Source organism: Scylla paramamosain, chromosome 33 (genome assembly GCF_035594125.1).
Source record: "Scylla paramamosain isolate STU-SP2022 chromosome 33, ASM3559412v1, whole genome shotgun sequence".
Classification (NCBI taxonomy): Eukaryota; Metazoa; Arthropoda; class Malacostraca; order Decapoda; family Portunidae; genus Scylla; species Scylla paramamosain.
In genome coordinates, this window is record NC_087183.1 from 3,138,501 (window position 1) to 3,155,604 (window position 17,104).

At 43.0% G+C, this 17,104-nt stretch overlaps 1 protein-coding gene across 1 annotated transcript in view; it reads right to left on the bottom strand.

The window, feature by feature from the left end:
* The window catches only part of LOC135089536 (arylsulfatase I-like), a 155,615-nt gene extending 141,254 nt beyond the window's left edge, over positions 1 to 14,361 (bottom strand). The window contains exon 1 of the mRNA XM_063985192.1: positions 14,211 to 14,361. The gene's annotated coding sequence lies outside the window, so the exon portion shown is untranslated. The remainder of the gene's footprint in view (positions 1 to 14,210) is intronic.
* Between the last annotated feature and the right edge of the window lie 2,743 nt (positions 14,362 to 17,104).

The window sequence follows — 17,104 nt, forward strand, 5'->3', positions numbered from 1 at the left end:
CTCCTACTATTGTTCTCTGACATTGTGTCTGCATGCTTGCACCTTTCTTAGTCAAACTTTGTTAACTCTGTCTGTCAACATTTAGCTTTCTTCCTGCTGGAAGTTTGCCTACATTCACTTTGTTTATCAAAGGGGTTACCGCTGTAATCTCTGAAACTACCACCCTGTTGTTTTAATATTCTCCTCAGCTGGAAGATTCTTAAATATCTATCGCTTCGTATCCTTATACCTGATTGCCAGTATGTGTTCCGTCGTGGCTGTTCTACTGGTGATCTAGCTTTTCTTACTGGGTCTTGGTCATCCTCTTTCATGAATTTTTGGTGAAACTCTTGCTGTTTTAATTTCAAACCGATTTAATAGACGCTGGCTCAAAGTTTTAATTTCCAAACGATCCTTCTACGGTTCTACGGTCCTACGCTGAAAGTAGATTACTCATATGGTACTAACACATTAGAAAAGGGCGCAGTCAGGTGAGGAAGGTATCGGGATATTTTCGCCGAATAAATCGGGTAGTATAAAAGGGCATTTAGCAACCTATCTGAGGAACGAGGATCATCAGTGCAAGTGTCTCTTTGGACAGGAAAAGAAAGTACGGGTGCGCCAAAGGAGTGAGGCACAAAAACGAGCTGCGAGGAACGCCGTTTTTAGTAAAAATGTATGAGTCTTTGCACGCGCTGAGCCTTTAGAAATAAATGCAGAGTCTGAGTGAGCAATAAAGTCATGGTAATAAGACATTTTGCTCTAAAAGGAGGAATAGAACGTATGTATGTAAACGGGAGCACACGAAAAATACACAAATACGGAAAACACACACAAAACCACAAAATATATGCACATTGAGAGAAAAAAAGAAAAGTGTAAAATATGTTTTGAGCTAGTGTGGTTTTTGCGTATATTTACCGCCGATGAGGTGAGTCCGAGAGGCGGAGACTGCCGTCAGGAGGGATGAATCACGACGTCGACGAAAGGGGCGGTGACGAATGCGAGGTGAGGGCGGCGACGATGAGAGTAGACGAGGGGCGACGAGAGAGTGTCGCGGTGAGGAGCAAGAAGATGAACCCGCGAGGTCATTGAAGATGCAACAGCCATGGCGGCGAGTAGACGACAGGCAAGAGGGCGAGGGGCAGCGAGTAAACGGTGGACGAGGGGCGGCGAGTAGACTGCAGGGGCCGGCTGCGGGCGTACCAAAAAGGACGGCTGAGAGGGTAAGTAGACTCCCGAGGATATGTACCAAGAAGCACCTAGGTACAGTTACAACTCAATGGGGGAGCAGGGCGACGTTGATGAGTGCAGGGCAGCAGTGACGCCTTAGGAGATGCAGGGTGTGTCGAGGGAAGTAGGGACGACTCGCGAAGGAGCAGGAGAGGCGACATGGAGTAGATATGGGTTCAGGATTTTCGCAGGAGAGTGGGGACATCTCAGAAATGGCATGAGAACGGCGACGTAGCAAGGCGGGAATGAGACACAGGAACGAGGATCAGGAACAGGAAACACGACGCGGTAGGAGAGCGAGAACAAAGGCTCAGCAGGATGAGGTGGATGGGAGAGTAAGTGTAACTGAGAGCGACCGTGAGTATAAATGACGCGAGGTGGTGTGAGCCGGAACCAGGCCGAAGGAGGCGCCGCAAGAGGGAAAAATAGATTCGGGCCGCTACTCCGTCAGGAGGCGTGTAGGCTCAAAACACCAGCTGTTTCAGGAGGCATGTAGGGTTGTAATACCAGCTACCGCCAATATATACGGGCAATCCTCCTCCCATCCTACCTCCTATAGGATGGGGACATATGGGTGAAGAGGTTACACCTTGTAGCGTTGGAAGTTTATTTGATGAGATGGATAATACAGAGTGTATTCCAGTACTGCACGCCCTTTGCTCTCGATGGGGAGGTCAGTCTATATTTACGGGTATATGCTGCGGATTTAGGTCTACGTGGAGGTTAACGGCGGTGAACATCAAAAGAGCGTGAAAAAGAGATGCAAGGGTTAACATAGGTCCAAATAATAATCCAAGGGAGGAAAGTGTGTACAAGTGTTTCCCCACGTAACATACACACCTGGCAAGTGGTGAAGTGAGGTGTAATCCGTCACTGATATTATGACATTTCAAAGATACAGGTAGTAGTAGTAGTAGTAGTAGTAGTAGTAGTAGTAGTAGTAGTAGTAGTAGTAGTAGTAGTAGAAGTAGTAGTAGTAGTAGTAGTAGTAGTAGTAGTAGTAGTAGAAGGAGCTGTAGTAATAGTAGTACATTATATTGGTAGAGACTGTCTTCAACATCTCTCCTCGCCGCATTGTTGCACATCTTGCTATCTACCATTATTTCACGGTAACTGTTCTTCTGACCTTAGGCTGGATGCTCAAAAGCTTTAAAGACCCTTTAAGTGCTAAAGGTCCCTTACACTGCTTAAGGCTGATGTTCAAAGCGTAACAGTCCCTTACGATCAGCGCCAAAGGTCCCTCTAGTAAAGGTTGTTGTGGTATCACCCTTAAGTTAAAGGTTACGAACTCTATTTTCCCTGAAAATCGGCATTATCGATGTTCTTAACATTATATTTTCTTTTATTCACTTCCAAAAGTAATTTTAATTTGAGGTCCAGGGGCGTGCGAAGCCTCCCCCCACCCCCAACCCCCCTTAGGAGGTTACAAAATGTTAGGTTAGATTAATTTACCTTATGGGGGTGTCCAGGAGGGACGAAGCTCCTACATCCCACCCCCCGGTTAAGAGGTTACAAAATGTTAGGTTAAGTTAGTTTCCTTTATGGGGCGGGGGTGTCCAGTAGGGGGGAGTACTGGTTGAAACTGCAAATTTATTTAAACTTCTGCGTGAAAAAATTGTGCAGCTGTGCCAGGAACTAGAGCCGCATGTTGCTCGACCAACACACTGTGCATATATGTTCATATGTTAATTGCCGTGAGATTCTTCGCAGTTGATGATTGTCAAGGTGTTGTTGGTGATGCCACGAGCGTGCATCAGCCAAATGTTTCAAGAGAAATACCTGGTGTCTCTGAAGCTCTCTACAGGAAAGCATTCACAGAAGTTAAGATGTCAAGTGGACTACAAGAACACAAAACTGTAGTGGAAAAATATTTGCTAGGAAAGCAAGTTGTTTTTATAAAACGACTGGGGCAATAAATGGTACACATATTGCTATAAAAACCACCAAGCCAAAATTAATATCTTCACATTAATCGTTAAGGATACAATTCTCTTAATTGTCAGGATGTATGATAGTGTTGTGTAGAAGTACACACGACTCATTTATTTTAGCAAACTACAATCTCCGAAGGAAATTAGGGAATGCAGAATATTTGTTTATTTATTTTATTTTTTTTTATGTAGGAAGGACATTGGCCAAGGGCAACAAAAATCTAACAAGAAAAATGCCCACTGAAATGCCAATCGCATAAAAGGGTCAAAGCAGTAGTCAAAAATTGACGAATAAGTGTCTTGAAACCTCCCTCTTGAAGGAATTCAAGTCATAGGAAGGTGGAAATACAGAAGCAGGCAGGGAGTTCCGGAGTTTACCAGAGAAAGGGATGAATGATTGAGAATACTGGTTAACTCTTGCGTTAGAGAGGTGGACAGAATAGGAGTGAGAGAAAGAAGAAAGTCTTGTGCAGCGAGGCCACGGGAGGAGGGGAGGCATGCAGTTAGCGAGATCAGAAGAGCAGTTAGCATGAAAATAGCGGTAGAAGACAGCTAGAGATGCAACATTGCGGCGGTGAGAGAGAGGCTGAAGACAGTCAGTTATTATTATTATTATTAAACATAACGGAGAAGGCAGAGTGGGACGAGCGCAAGCGCTATAAGTTGCCAGATGACAACCCCCACCCACCTTGACCGTAGAAAGAAGAAAGGAAAAGCAATTAGCACAATAGTAGGATGAAATCAGAGCAGGAGGAGAAAATAGGTTAAACAATTATAAAGAACGCCTCAACGAACTGAGAATTATTAAAACTCACAAAAAAATTCAACAAAAAAAATCAACAATTCTGACTTATTTAATATATGTCAGACAACACGAGTAAATGTAGTATAACTACTTAAAACTTGATGGTATAAAATCACAGGTATAGTTACATAATTTATCACAGGTATAGCTGCAAAAGCAACCAGAGTTTAATTGACTAGACTCTTCAAGATTTTGTTCGAAGCAGACTTGAATTTTTGCACATCACTCGCAGTGCATGTGCCCTCGTCAAGCATGTTCCAAAGTCTTACAGCACAAGGAACAAAGCTTCGCTGAAACTGACTGGTGTGACACCTAACCTGCTGTAAGCAGCGCGCATGTGAATTTGACGCAAGTCGAGTGTTTCTGGTGGGCACAAATGCATTTGGGATGGAGGCATTCAGCGGGTGAAGCTGGTTGGCATGGATCTTATATAGCATGCAGACACTGCTGACATTGCGTCGGTGACCAAGATCCCAAGCTGCTTCGCCACCACAGAGGAACCTAGCGGAGGAGACAACTCTGTCAATGAGACGGAGGTGGGACACAGCTGCGGAAGACCACACAGGAGCACAATACTCCAGCAGTGGAAGAATAAAACACCGGAAGCAGCTGGCAGAGATAGACTGGTCACCAAAAATCCGGTAAGCCTTCCTCACAACGCCAAGCTTTTGCGAGGCAGAACTGACAAGACGCCTGATGTGCCGTTCAAAAGACAGTTTTGAGTCGAATCTGACACCCAAAATATCAAGCTCATCACATACTGTCAGAGGCGCGCCATCAACAAGCAGAGGGCCGTGAAGGGGATTTAGCGTGCGAGAGCGTGAAATACACAAGCATTTTGATTTTGATGCATTCAGTTTCATGTTCCAGATGCGACACCAGTCAGATATACGTCTGAGATCCTCATTCAGGGATGTACTAACATCAAGACGTGAATTCGGTGACTCAACAGTAGCAACAAGTATCACATCATCTGCATATCCGTAAATAGGATTGCTAGTGATTTGTAGTAGATCGGAAGTGTAGACATTGAACAGCAGAGGTCCCAGTACGCTACCCTGGGGAACACCTGAGTGGACGCTGTACCAGTCACTGTAGCAACTATCAACGCACACACGGTGGGTGCGGTGGGTCAAAAATTGAGTCAAGATGGACAGTACCGGGCCACCGACACCAAAAGATTGCAGCTTCCTGAGAAGACCGGCATGGTTGACTCGGTCAAAAGCTGCAGAGAAATCAAGTTGGACTACCCTGGCTTCATGCCCACAGTCAAGAGCTTGCTGAATCTTATGAGAGATAGTGAGTAGCGCATCCGTAGTCCCTAGGTTCTTCCGATAAGCAAACTGATTAGCTGGTATCAAATGAGAGTGTTCAAGGTAACGAGAGAGACGACCAGAAATAACATGTTCAAAGATCTTAGAAAGTAACGGCGTGATAGAGATTGGTCTATAGTTGCTGGCATCAGATGATGGAGAGCCTTTAGGGATCGCTGTGATGTTCGCATTTCTCCAGCACATGGGGAAACTACCGGTCAGGATTAGGCGTCTGAAGACTGCACTCAGTTTGGGAGCAAGAACTGCAGCTGTTTCCTTCAGAAACATAGGAAACATCCCAAGCGGATCCGTGCCGCCATGGGAGTCGAGTGCTAAAAGTAGTCTCATGACTTCCTTAGACCTAAAAGCCAGTTTTGTCAAGACTGGCATGGCGGGAGGCAACTCGCTGGTGGGGGCTGGAGCTCGACAGAGCTTGGAGTCAAAGTGTTTCATCAGCAGATCAGCTTTGCCTTTTGGACTTGTGATCAGCTGTCCAGTATCAGAAAGCAGAGCAGGGAGAGATGGTCGCAAACCAAAGACAACTGACTTCAGCGTGGACCACCACTTGTGCGGGTCAGATGCAGTGGATAGTTTTTCTTTCGCAGAGGTAAAATATTCGCTCTCAGCAGTCCTGTAGACTGCCGCACAGGAAGCTCTGGCAACAGTGTACGCATCCCAAGTTTCACGTGTCCTTAAGTGTGACCACCTGCGATAAGCCGCTTGCTTAGTGTCTCTAGCAGTACGACAATCAATGTTGAACCAGGCCTTGTCGTTGGAGCGCAAACAAACTTTCTTTACAGGAACCCTCCGAGAGATAATACGCTTCAGTTCCTCATTCAATGCTGAGACAGGATCAGGGTTGCTCAAGACCGGTCCTAGACGAATACGAGAAACGTCTTCTCTGACAGAGCTCCAATTAACGCGCCCCTTCAAGAAGACCTCTTTGGTGACTGTGTATGCAGGAATATTTTGTCTCAAGTTAAGTTGAATACTAATCGCAGAGTGATCTGATGTGCCAAGAGGTGCCATAGTGGTTACCTTGACTGTCTCTGGTACGTCGGTAAAGACAAGATCAAGCCGATTGCCAGCCAGATGTGTTGGACCCACAACTAACTGAGAACATCCAGAGACATTCGCAAAATCAAGAGCAGCACGACCATGGGAGTCAGTTGGAGAAACTGATTCAAGCCATTCACGGTGATGGGCATTATAATCACCAGCAAAAACAAAGGCTGCCTTTCGGTCCTCATCTTGAATCATTGCCATTGCCATTAACAAGCAGTCAAAGATAGTATCGTCACTGTCAGGGTTTCGGTAAGAGCCAAGGATGTAAAAATTCTGGAGCTGCGCACATACACGAATGACGACAGTTTCATGACAGGTACACTCGTATTTCGTTTTTCCGATGAGCTGAGAAGCCTTCGCGAATGTGAACCGACATGCCACGTCTCCTTTTAGCTACACTGCGACGAATGAAAAGCGGCTTGCTGAACCCGGGAATCATGAGTTCGGAGTCATGTCGGTAGTCAGAAACGAGAGTCTCTGCGCAGATGATCACGTCATGACATTGGCTGACAACAGAAACGTCCTTAAGGTTGGCAAAGAGACCTCTGATGTTGGAGTACAAGACCCTACATGTATGACGACGTGATCTAACAGGGCCTGGATTTAATTCAACATCTCCACAGCGGAGCAGCAAAAGATGTGAATAGGGGTCAAGAGATAAGAAAACTAACATGGTCAATGAGAACGCCAGGGTCAATAAAATCAGTAAGGCAGTCAGAGGATGAATAAAATGAAAACCCATAAAACTGAAAGTTAAAATAGCGGAACTACGAGGTCGAGCCTGGAGGTGCCGCCACACCAGGTAAGGCAATTATGTTCTGGAACCGCAAGTTCGCCATAATCAAGCGGACCCCGACAGTAGGGATGGCAAATAAAACTGCTGCCACCATACATCCCCTCATCCTGCCTGCACGACTTGAGATTGCAGAGAGGGGAAAACAGAAAAAGAGGATAGGAGTAAAACAGAAGATCAAAAGGTCACAAGCAAGAGAAAGAGAAAGACCTGATGTGTCACCCATCAGGGAAGGGAGGGTGGGAACTCCCTGGAAGACCGGGTGCACAGCTATGGCTGGGAGTCTGAATCCACCCTCAAAGATGGAAGGTAATAAGCAGGAGGAAAAGCAAGAAGCAGCTAGGGGAGAGTGAGGTTGCTGCATTCCTCATCCAGATAGAACTGTCCCCTACCCGGCGTGAAAATAGCTTCAAGATATACTACAAGCTATTTTAGGTAGTTACCTCTTGTCTGTCCTTTAAAGAAAACAACAGACATTTGGCAATGGATGATGGGTGCCACCCACCCACCAACTAAAGAGGAGAGGAGTTGATGAGACGAAAAGCTTTTCATTCCACCCTGTCTAGAAGAGCAGTATGAATGGAACCCCCCCCAGACATGTGAAGCATATGGTGGTAATGTGCTTCTCGGTATGTAAAGTCAGGCAGAAAGCCTAAGAAAGTACTATAAAAATAAAACTGCATAATACTGCATAATAAAACTGCATAATAAAACTATAATCTATTATACCACTTGCAAATATCACCTGTCTATACACACACACACACACACACACACACACATATATATATATATATATATATATATATATATATATATATATATATATATATATATATATATATATATATATATATATATATATATATATATATATATATATATATATATATATATATATATATATATATATTTTTTTTTTTTTTTTTTTATGTAGGAAGGACACTGGCCAAGGGCAGCAAAAATCTAATTAAAAAAATGCCCACTGAAATACCAGTCCTATAAAAGGGTCAAAGCAGTGGTCAAAAATTGGTGGATAAGTGTCTTGAAACCTCCCTCTTGAAGGAATTCAAGTCATAGGAAGGTGTAAATACAGAAGCAGGCAGGGAGTTCCAGAGTTTACCAGAGAAAGGGATGAATGATTGAGAATACTGGTTAACTCTTGCGTTAGAGAGGTGAACAGAATAGGGGTGAGAGAAAGAAGAAAGTCTTGTGCAGCGAGGCCGCGGAAGGAGGGGAGGCATGTAGTTAGCAAGATCAGAAGAGCAGTTAGCATGAAAATAGCGGTAGAAGACAGCTAGATATGCAACATTGCGGCGGTGAGAGAGAGGCTGAAGACAGTCAGTTAGAGGAGAGGAGTTGATGAGACGAAAAGCTTTTGATTCCACCCTGTCTAGAAGAGCAGTATGAGTGGAACCCCCCCAGACATGTGAAGCATACTCCATACAGAGTTAGCAGCTGGGGGGGTGAGAAAAACTGGCGGAGACGTCTCAGAACACCTAACTTCATAGAAGTTGTTTTACCTAGAGATGAGATGTGAAGTTTCCAGTTCAGATTATAAGTAAAGGACAGACCGAGGATGTTCAGTGTAGAAGAGGGGGACAGTTGAGTGTCATTGAAGAAGAGGGGACAGTTGTCTGGAAGGTTGTGTCGAGTTGATAGATGGAGGAATTGTGTTTTTGGGGCATTGAACAATACCAAGTTTGCTCTGCCCCAATCAGAAATTTTAGAAAGATCAGAAGTCAGGCGTTCTGTGGCTTCCCTGCGTGATATGTTTACCTCCTAAAGGGTTGGACGTCTATGAAAAGACGTGGAAAAGTGCAGGGTTGTATCATCAGCGTAGGAATGGATAGGAAAAGAAGTTTGGTTTAGAAGATCATTAATGAATAATAAGAAGAGAGTGGGTGACAGGACAGAACCCTGAGGAACACCACTGTTAATAGATTTAGGAGAAGAACAGTGACCGTCTACCACAGCAGCAATAGAGCGGTCAGAAAGGAAACTTGAGGTGAAGTTACAGAGAGAAGGATAGAAACCGTAGGAGGCTAGTTTGGAAATCAAAGCTTTGTGCCAGACTCTATCAAAAGCTTTTGATAAGTCCAAGGCAACAGCAAAAGTTTCACCATAATCTCTAAAAGAGGATGACCAAGACTCAGTAAGGAAAGCCAGAAGATCACCAGTAGAGCGGCCTTGACGGAACCCATACTGGCGATCAGATAGAAGGTTGTGAAGTGATAGATATTTAAGAATCTTCCTGTTGAGAATAGATTCAAAAACTTTAGATAGGCAGGAAATTAAAGCAATTGGACGGTAGTTTGAGGGATTAGAACGGTCACCCTTTTTTTGGAACAGGTTGAATGTAGGCAAACTTCCAGCAAGAAGGAAAGGCAGATGTTGACAGACAGAGCTGAAAGAGTTTGACTAGGCAAGGTGCAAGCACGAACGCACAGTTTCGGAAAACAATAGGAGGGACCCCATCAGGTCCATAGGCCTTCCGAGGGTTTAGGCCAGCGAGGGTATGGAAAACATCATTGCGAAGAATTTTAATAGGTGGCATGAAGTAGTCAGAGGGTGGAGGAGAGGGAGGAACAAGCCCAGAATCGTCCAAGGTAGAGTTTTTAGCAAAGGTTTGAGCAAAGAGTTCAGCTTTTGAAATAGATGTGATAGCAGTGGTGCCATCTGGTTGAAGTAGAGGAGGGAAAGAAGAAGAAGCAAAGTTATTTGAGATATTTTTGGCTAAATGCCAGAAATCACGAGGGGAGTTAGATCTTGAAAGGTTTTGACATTTTCTGTTAATGAAGGAGTTTTTGGCTAGTTGGAGAACAGACTTGGCATGGTTCCGGGCAGAAATATAAAGTGCATGAGATTCTGGTGATGGAAGGCTTAAGTACCTTTTGTGGGCCGCCTCTCTATCATGTATAGCACGAGAACAAGCTGTGTTAAACCAAGGTTTAGAAGGTTTAGGACGAGAAAAAGAGTGAGGAATGTACGCCTCCATGCCAAACACTATCACCTCTGTTATGCGCTCAGCACACAAAGACGGGTCTCTGACACGGAAGCAGTAGTCATTCCAAGGAAAATCAGCAAAATACCTCCTCAGGTCCCCCCAACTAGCAGAGACAAAACGCCAGAGGCACCTTCGCTTAGAGGGATCCTGAGGAGGGATTGGAGTGATAGGACAAGATAAAGATATGAGATTGTGATCGGAGGAGCCCAACGGAGAAGAAAGGATGACAGCATAAGCAGAAGGATTAGAGGTCAGGAAAAGGTCAAGAATGTTGGGCGTATCTCCAAGACGGTCAGGAATACGAGTAGGGTGTTGCACCAATTGCTCTAGGTCATGGAGGATAGCAAAGTTGTAGGCTAGTTCACCAGGATGGTCAGTGAAGGGAGAGGAAAGCCATAGCTGGTGGTGAAAATTGAAATCTCCAAGAATGGAGATCTCTGCAAAAGGGAAGAGGGTCAGAATGTGCTCCACTTTGGAAGTTAAGTAGTCAAAGAATTTCTTATTGTCAGAGGAGTTAGGAGAGAGGTATACAGCACAGATAAATTTAGTATGAGAGTGACTCTGTAGTCGTAGCCAGATGGTGGAAAACTCGGAAGATTCAAGAGCATGGGCACGAGAGCAGGTTAAGTCATTGCGCACATGAACGCAAGATCCAGCTTTGGATCGAAAATGAGGATAGAGAAAGTAGGAGGGAACAGAAAAGGGGCTACTGTCAGTTGCCTCAGACACCTGAGTTTCAGTGAGGAAAAGAAGATGAGGTTTAGAAGAGGAGAGGTGGTGTTCTACAGATTGAAAATCAGATCTTAGACCGCGAATGTTGCAGAAGTTAATGAAAAAAAAGTTGAGGGGGGTGTCAAGACACTTAGGGTCGTCGACAGAAAGGCAGTCCGACCTGGGGACATTTATGGTCCCCTCCCCAGATGGGGACTCCGAGGCTGGTGTAGGAGTCACCATGATGATTTTAAAATTTTTGTGTGAAGGGTGTGTGTGTTATTAGGTGTTCGTAGTTATATATATATATATATATATATATATATATATATATATATATATATATATATATATATATATATATATATATATATATATATATATATATATATATATATATATATATATATATATATATATATATATATATATATATATATATATATATATATATATATATATCATTAATCCCAGCTGTGACTTCACTAAATGTGACTTCACTAAATGTTTAGAGGGCAGTCACAGCCTGCCCTCTAAACACAACTCTCTTTTTTCACACAAAACCACAGGCACCTAATCACACATGCACACATACCCTTCACTCAAAATTCAAAATTATCATTGCGACTCTTATTACACCAGCCTCGGAGTATCCATCTGGGGAGAGGACAACAAATGTTCCCAAGTTGGACTGCTTTTCTGGTATCGACCCTGTGTCTTGACACCCTTCTCATCTTTTCTTCGTTAACTTCTGCAACATTCGCGGTCTTAGATCCAATTTTCAATCTATGAAACACCACCTCTCTTATTCTAAAGCTCATCTTCTTTTCCTCACTGAAACTCAGGTGTCTGAGGCAACTGACAGTAGTCCCTTCTCTGTTCCATCCTACTTTCTCTATCTTCTTTTTCAACCCAAAGCTGGATGTTGCGTTTATGTGCGCAATGATTTAATCTGCTCTCGTGCCCCCGCTCTTGAATCTTATGAGTTTTCCACCATCTGGCTACTACTACACAGTCACTCTCAAGCTAAATTTATCTGTGCTGTATGTTTTTCACCTAAATCCTCTGACTATAAGAAATTTTTTTGTCTATTTAACTTCCAAAGTGGAGCACATTCTGACTCTCATCCCTTTTCCGGAGATCCCTATTCTTGGAGATTTCAATGTTCATAACCAGTTTTGCCTTCCCTCTCCCTTCACTGACAATCTTGGTGGACTAGCTTTCAACTTTGCTATCCTCCACAACATTGAGCAATTGGTGCAACACCCTTCTCGTATTCCTGACATCTTGGAGATGCACCCTACATTCTTGACCTTTTCTTGATGTCTAATCCTTCTGCTTATGCTGTTATCCTTTCTTCTACGCTGGGCTCCTCCGACCACAATCTTATATCTGTATCTTGTCTTATCGCTCCAACCCCTTCTCAGGATCCCTCTAAGCGAAGGTGCCTCTGGCGTTTTGTCTTTGCTTGTTGGGGAAACCTGAGGAGGTATTTTGCTGATTTTCCTTGGAATGACTACTGCTTCCGTGTCAGAGACCCGTCTCTGTGTGCTGAGCACATAACAGAGGTGATAGTGTCTGGCATGGAGGCATATATTCCTCACTCTTTTTCACGAATTAAACCTTCCAAACCTTGGTTTAACAAAGCTTGTTCTCGTGCTATAAATGGTAGACAGGCGGCCCATAAAAGGTAATTGAGCCTTCCATCATCAGAATCTCATGCGCTTTATGTTTCTGCCCGGAACCATGCCATTCTGTCTTCCAACTACCCAAAAACTCATTCATTAAAAGAAAGTGTCAAAATCTTTCAAGATCTAACTCCCCTCCTGACTTCTGGCACCTAGCCAAAAACATCTCCAATAACTTTGCTTCTTCTTTCCCTCCTTTATTTCAACCAGATGGCACCACTGCTATTATCTCTGTCTCTAAAGCTGAAATCTTCGATCAAACCTTTGCAAAACTCTCCCTTGGACGATTCAGGGCTTGTTCCTTCCTCTCCTCCACCCTCTGACTACTGATACCTATTAAAATTATTTGCAATGATGTTTTCCATGCCCACGCTGGCCTAAACACTCGGAAAGCTTATGGACCTGATTGGGTCATTCTTATTGTTCTCTAAACCTGCGCCTCTGTGCTTGCACCTTGCCTACACAAACTCTTTCATCTCTGTCAGCATTTACTTTTCTTTCCTGCTGGAAGTTAGTTGCTCTGCTTTCAGCCTGTTCCTAAAATGGGTGACTGTTCTAATCCCTCAAACTATCGTTCTATTGTTCTAATTTCCTGTCTGTCCAAAGTTTTTGTATCTATCCTCAACAAAAAGATTTTTAAACATCTATCACCTCACAACCTTCTATCTGATCGATAGTATGGATTCCGTCATGGCCGCTCTACTGGTGATCTGGCTTTCCTTACTGAGTCTTGGTCATCCTCTTTTAGAGATTTTTGTGAAACTTTTGCTATTTCCTTAGACATATCAAAAGCTTCTGAAAGAGTCTGGCACAAAGCTTTGATTTCCATACTACCCTCGTACAGCTTCTATTCTTTTCTCTGTAACATCACCTCAAGTTTCTTTCCTGACTGTTCTCATAAATCTATTAACACTGATGTTCCTCAGGTTTTATCCTGTTGCCCACTCTCTTCCTATTATATCATCAATGATCTTCTAAACCAAACTTCTCCTATCCACCCCTACGCTGATGATACCTCCCTGCACTTTTCCATGTCTTTTTGTAGACTTCCAATCCCTCAGGAAGTAAACATTTCATGCAAGGAAGCCACAAAACGTCTGACTTCCTATCTCTCTAAAATTTATGACTGGTGCAGAGGAAACTTGGTATTGTCCCTTGCCTCACAAACTCAATTCTTCCATCTATCAAATCGACAGAACGTTTCTGACAAATATCCCCTCTTCTTCAATAATACTCAACTGTCCCCCTCCTCTGTACTGAAAATCCTCGGTCTGTCCTTTTCTTATTATCTAAACAGGAAACTTCACATTTCATCTCTAGCTTCTTTGAATTTAGACGTTCTGAGACGTCTCTGTTTTTCTCACCACCCCAGCTGCTAACTCTGTACATGGGCCTTATCCGTCCATGTATAGGTGTATGCTTCACTTGCCTAGGGGGGTTCCACTCATACCGCTCTTTTAGGCAGGATGTAATCAAAAGCTTTTCGTCTCATGAAACCGGTATTTCATTTTTTTTTTATTGTATTTTTGTTGCCCTAGGTCTTTGCCCTTCCCACGTAAAACAAACACACACACACACACACACACACACACACACACACACACACACACACACACACACACACACACACACACACACACACACACACACAAACACATTGTACAAGATCAAGAAGTGAGCCTCACCTGTCTTCCAAGGTGTTAAAGATAGTAACAAGTCACAATGGCAAAGCGTGTGGGTGAACAGAGTGGCTGTACGTAGTTGTAGTTAAGCTTAACACCGTCGTCCAGCAGCTTCTGCAGATTGGGTGCCACGACTTCCTTGTCGTGCCAGGACACTTCAGTAAAACCTGTACCAAGAATTTAATTTATATTTGATAAGCTAAATAACGTCGAAAAATACGTACAGTTGATAATCGATAATTACAAAGAAAAAAAAATCACACACACACACACACACACACACAGACACACACACACACACACACACACACACACACACACACACACACACACACACACACACACACAAAGGTGATAAACACATGACAAATTTCACACGTGTTCACGTTCCCAAACGAGGTGGAGTGTTGCTTGATTTCGTTATTTTCTTTTTATGTAAGACGATCATCGTCCAAGGACAACAACAAAAAAAGGAAAAGAAAAAGAAAAAGGTTCACTGAGACGCAGGTCCCAAAAAAGAAGTCAGAAGCAATTATAAAAAAAAAAAAAATTGAAGGATATGTGCCTTGAAGCCTCCCTCTTGAAAGAATTCAAGTCATAAGAAGAGTGAAGTACAGAAGCAGGCAGAGTGATCTAAAATTTACTAGAAAAAGGGATGAATGATCGAAAATGCTCTTGCATTAGAGAGGTAGACAGAATAGGGGTGAGAGAAAGTATAAAGTTTTGTGCAGTGAGACTGCTAGAGAAAGAGAGCCATGCATTTAGTAAGATCAGAAGTAGTTAGTGTGAAAATAGAGGTAGAAGATAGTAAGAGATACAGCATAGCGGTGGTGAGAGACAGTTAGAGGAAAGATGTTAAGAAGACGAAATTCTTTTCATTCCATCCTATCTAGAATAATGGTATGAGAGAAAGCCCCATACATGTGAGGCTTACTCCATACGAGTACATGGACGGATACGGCTCCTGTACAGAGTTAGCAGCTGGGGAAGAGGGAGGGTTAAGAAAACTGGCGGAGACGACTCAGAACGCCTAACTTCATAGAAAATATTTCAGCTAGAGATGAGATGTGAAGTTTCTAGTTTAGATTATTAGGAAAGGATAGACAGAGGATGTTCAGTTTAGATGAAGGGGTCAGATGAGTGTCATTAAAGAAGAGGGGATAGCTTTCTGGAAAGTAGTTTCGAGTTTATAGAGAGAGGAGTTTTTGGGGCTCTAAATAAGATTTTAGAGAGATCCTAAGTCAGGCATTATGTGACTTCCCTGTCTGAACTATTTCATTTCTGAAGGATTGGACGTCCATGAAAATACGTGGAAAAGTGCAGTGTGGAATCATCACTGTAGGAGTGGATAAGTAGTTTGGCTTAGATCATCGATGAATAATACGAAAAGGATAGGTGACAAGAAAAAACCCTGTAAAGCACTACTCCTAATAAATTTAGAAGAAAAGTTATCGTCTACCACAGCAGCAATAGAACGGTCAGAAATGAAACTTGAGATGAAGTCATAGAGAGAAGGATAGAGGCAGTTGGAGGGTACTGTAGAAATCAAAGTTTTGTGCCAGACTCTATCAAATGTTTTTGATATGTCTAAGGCGACAGCAAAACTTTCACTAAGGTCTCTAAAAGATGATGACCAAGACTCAGAAAGGAAAGCTACATCATCAATAGAGTGGTCATGACGGAAACCATATTGACTATCAGATATAAGGTTGTGAAGTGATAGATGTTTAGGAATCTTCCAAATAAGGATAGATTAAAGAACTTTAGAAACACAAGGAATTAAAGCAAGAGGACAGTAGACGACGGATTAGAGCAGTCACTCTTTTTCGGAACAGGTTGAATGTACTGAAAATTGCAGTAAGAAGGAAAGTAGATGTTGACAGACAAAGCTGAAAGAGTCTGATTAGGCAAGGTGCAAGCGTGGAGGCACAGTTTCGGAGAACAATAAAAGTGACCTCATCAGATCAATGAGCCATCCGAGGGTTAAGACCAGCGAGGACATGGAAAACACCATTGATAAGGATCTTAATGTGTTGCATGAAATAATTGAATGGTGAAGGAGACGGAGGAACAAGGTAGAGATTTTAGTAAAGGTTTGAGCTACAAATTTAACTTTAAAGATATATGAGATGGAAGTGGTGCCATCAAGTTGATGTAAAAGATGGAAAGATGAAGAAGCAAAGTTATTAGAAATATTCTTAGACCTAGAAAGATTTCGACGTTTTCTGTTGGTGAAGGAATTTTTGGTTAGTTGGAGAACAGACTTGGCATGATTCCTGGCAGAAATATAGAGTGCATGAGATTCCATTGATGGTATGCACAGGTACCGTTTGTTGACCGCCTCTCTATCATGTATACGAGTACCACGAGAGCAGGCTATGCTATACCAAGGTTTCGAAGGTTTAAGGCGAAAAAAAGAGTAAAGAATGTATTCCTATATACCAGGTAATATCAACTTAGTTATGCGCTTAGCACACACAAATGAGTACCTGGCACCAAAACAGTAGTCATTCCTAAGAAAGTCAGAATAATACCTACTCAGGTTCTTTTAATTAGCAGATACAAAACGCCAGAGGCACCTACACTGTAGGGGATCCTGAGGAGGGATTGGGGCTGGAGGGCAAGATACATTTATGAGGATGTGATCGGAGGAGCCCAACGGAGATAGAATGACAACATAAGCAGAAGGATTAGAAGTTTTAGAAAGATCAGAAGTCAAGCGTTTTGTGGCTTCCCTGCGTGAAATATTTACTTCCTGAAGGGTTGGACGTCTATGAAAAGACGTGGGGTGCAGGGTGCAATCATCAGGGTGGTATCATCAGCGTAGGAGTGGATAGGAAAAAAAGTTTGGTTTAGAAGATCATTAATGAATAATAAGAAGAGAGTGGGTGGCAGGA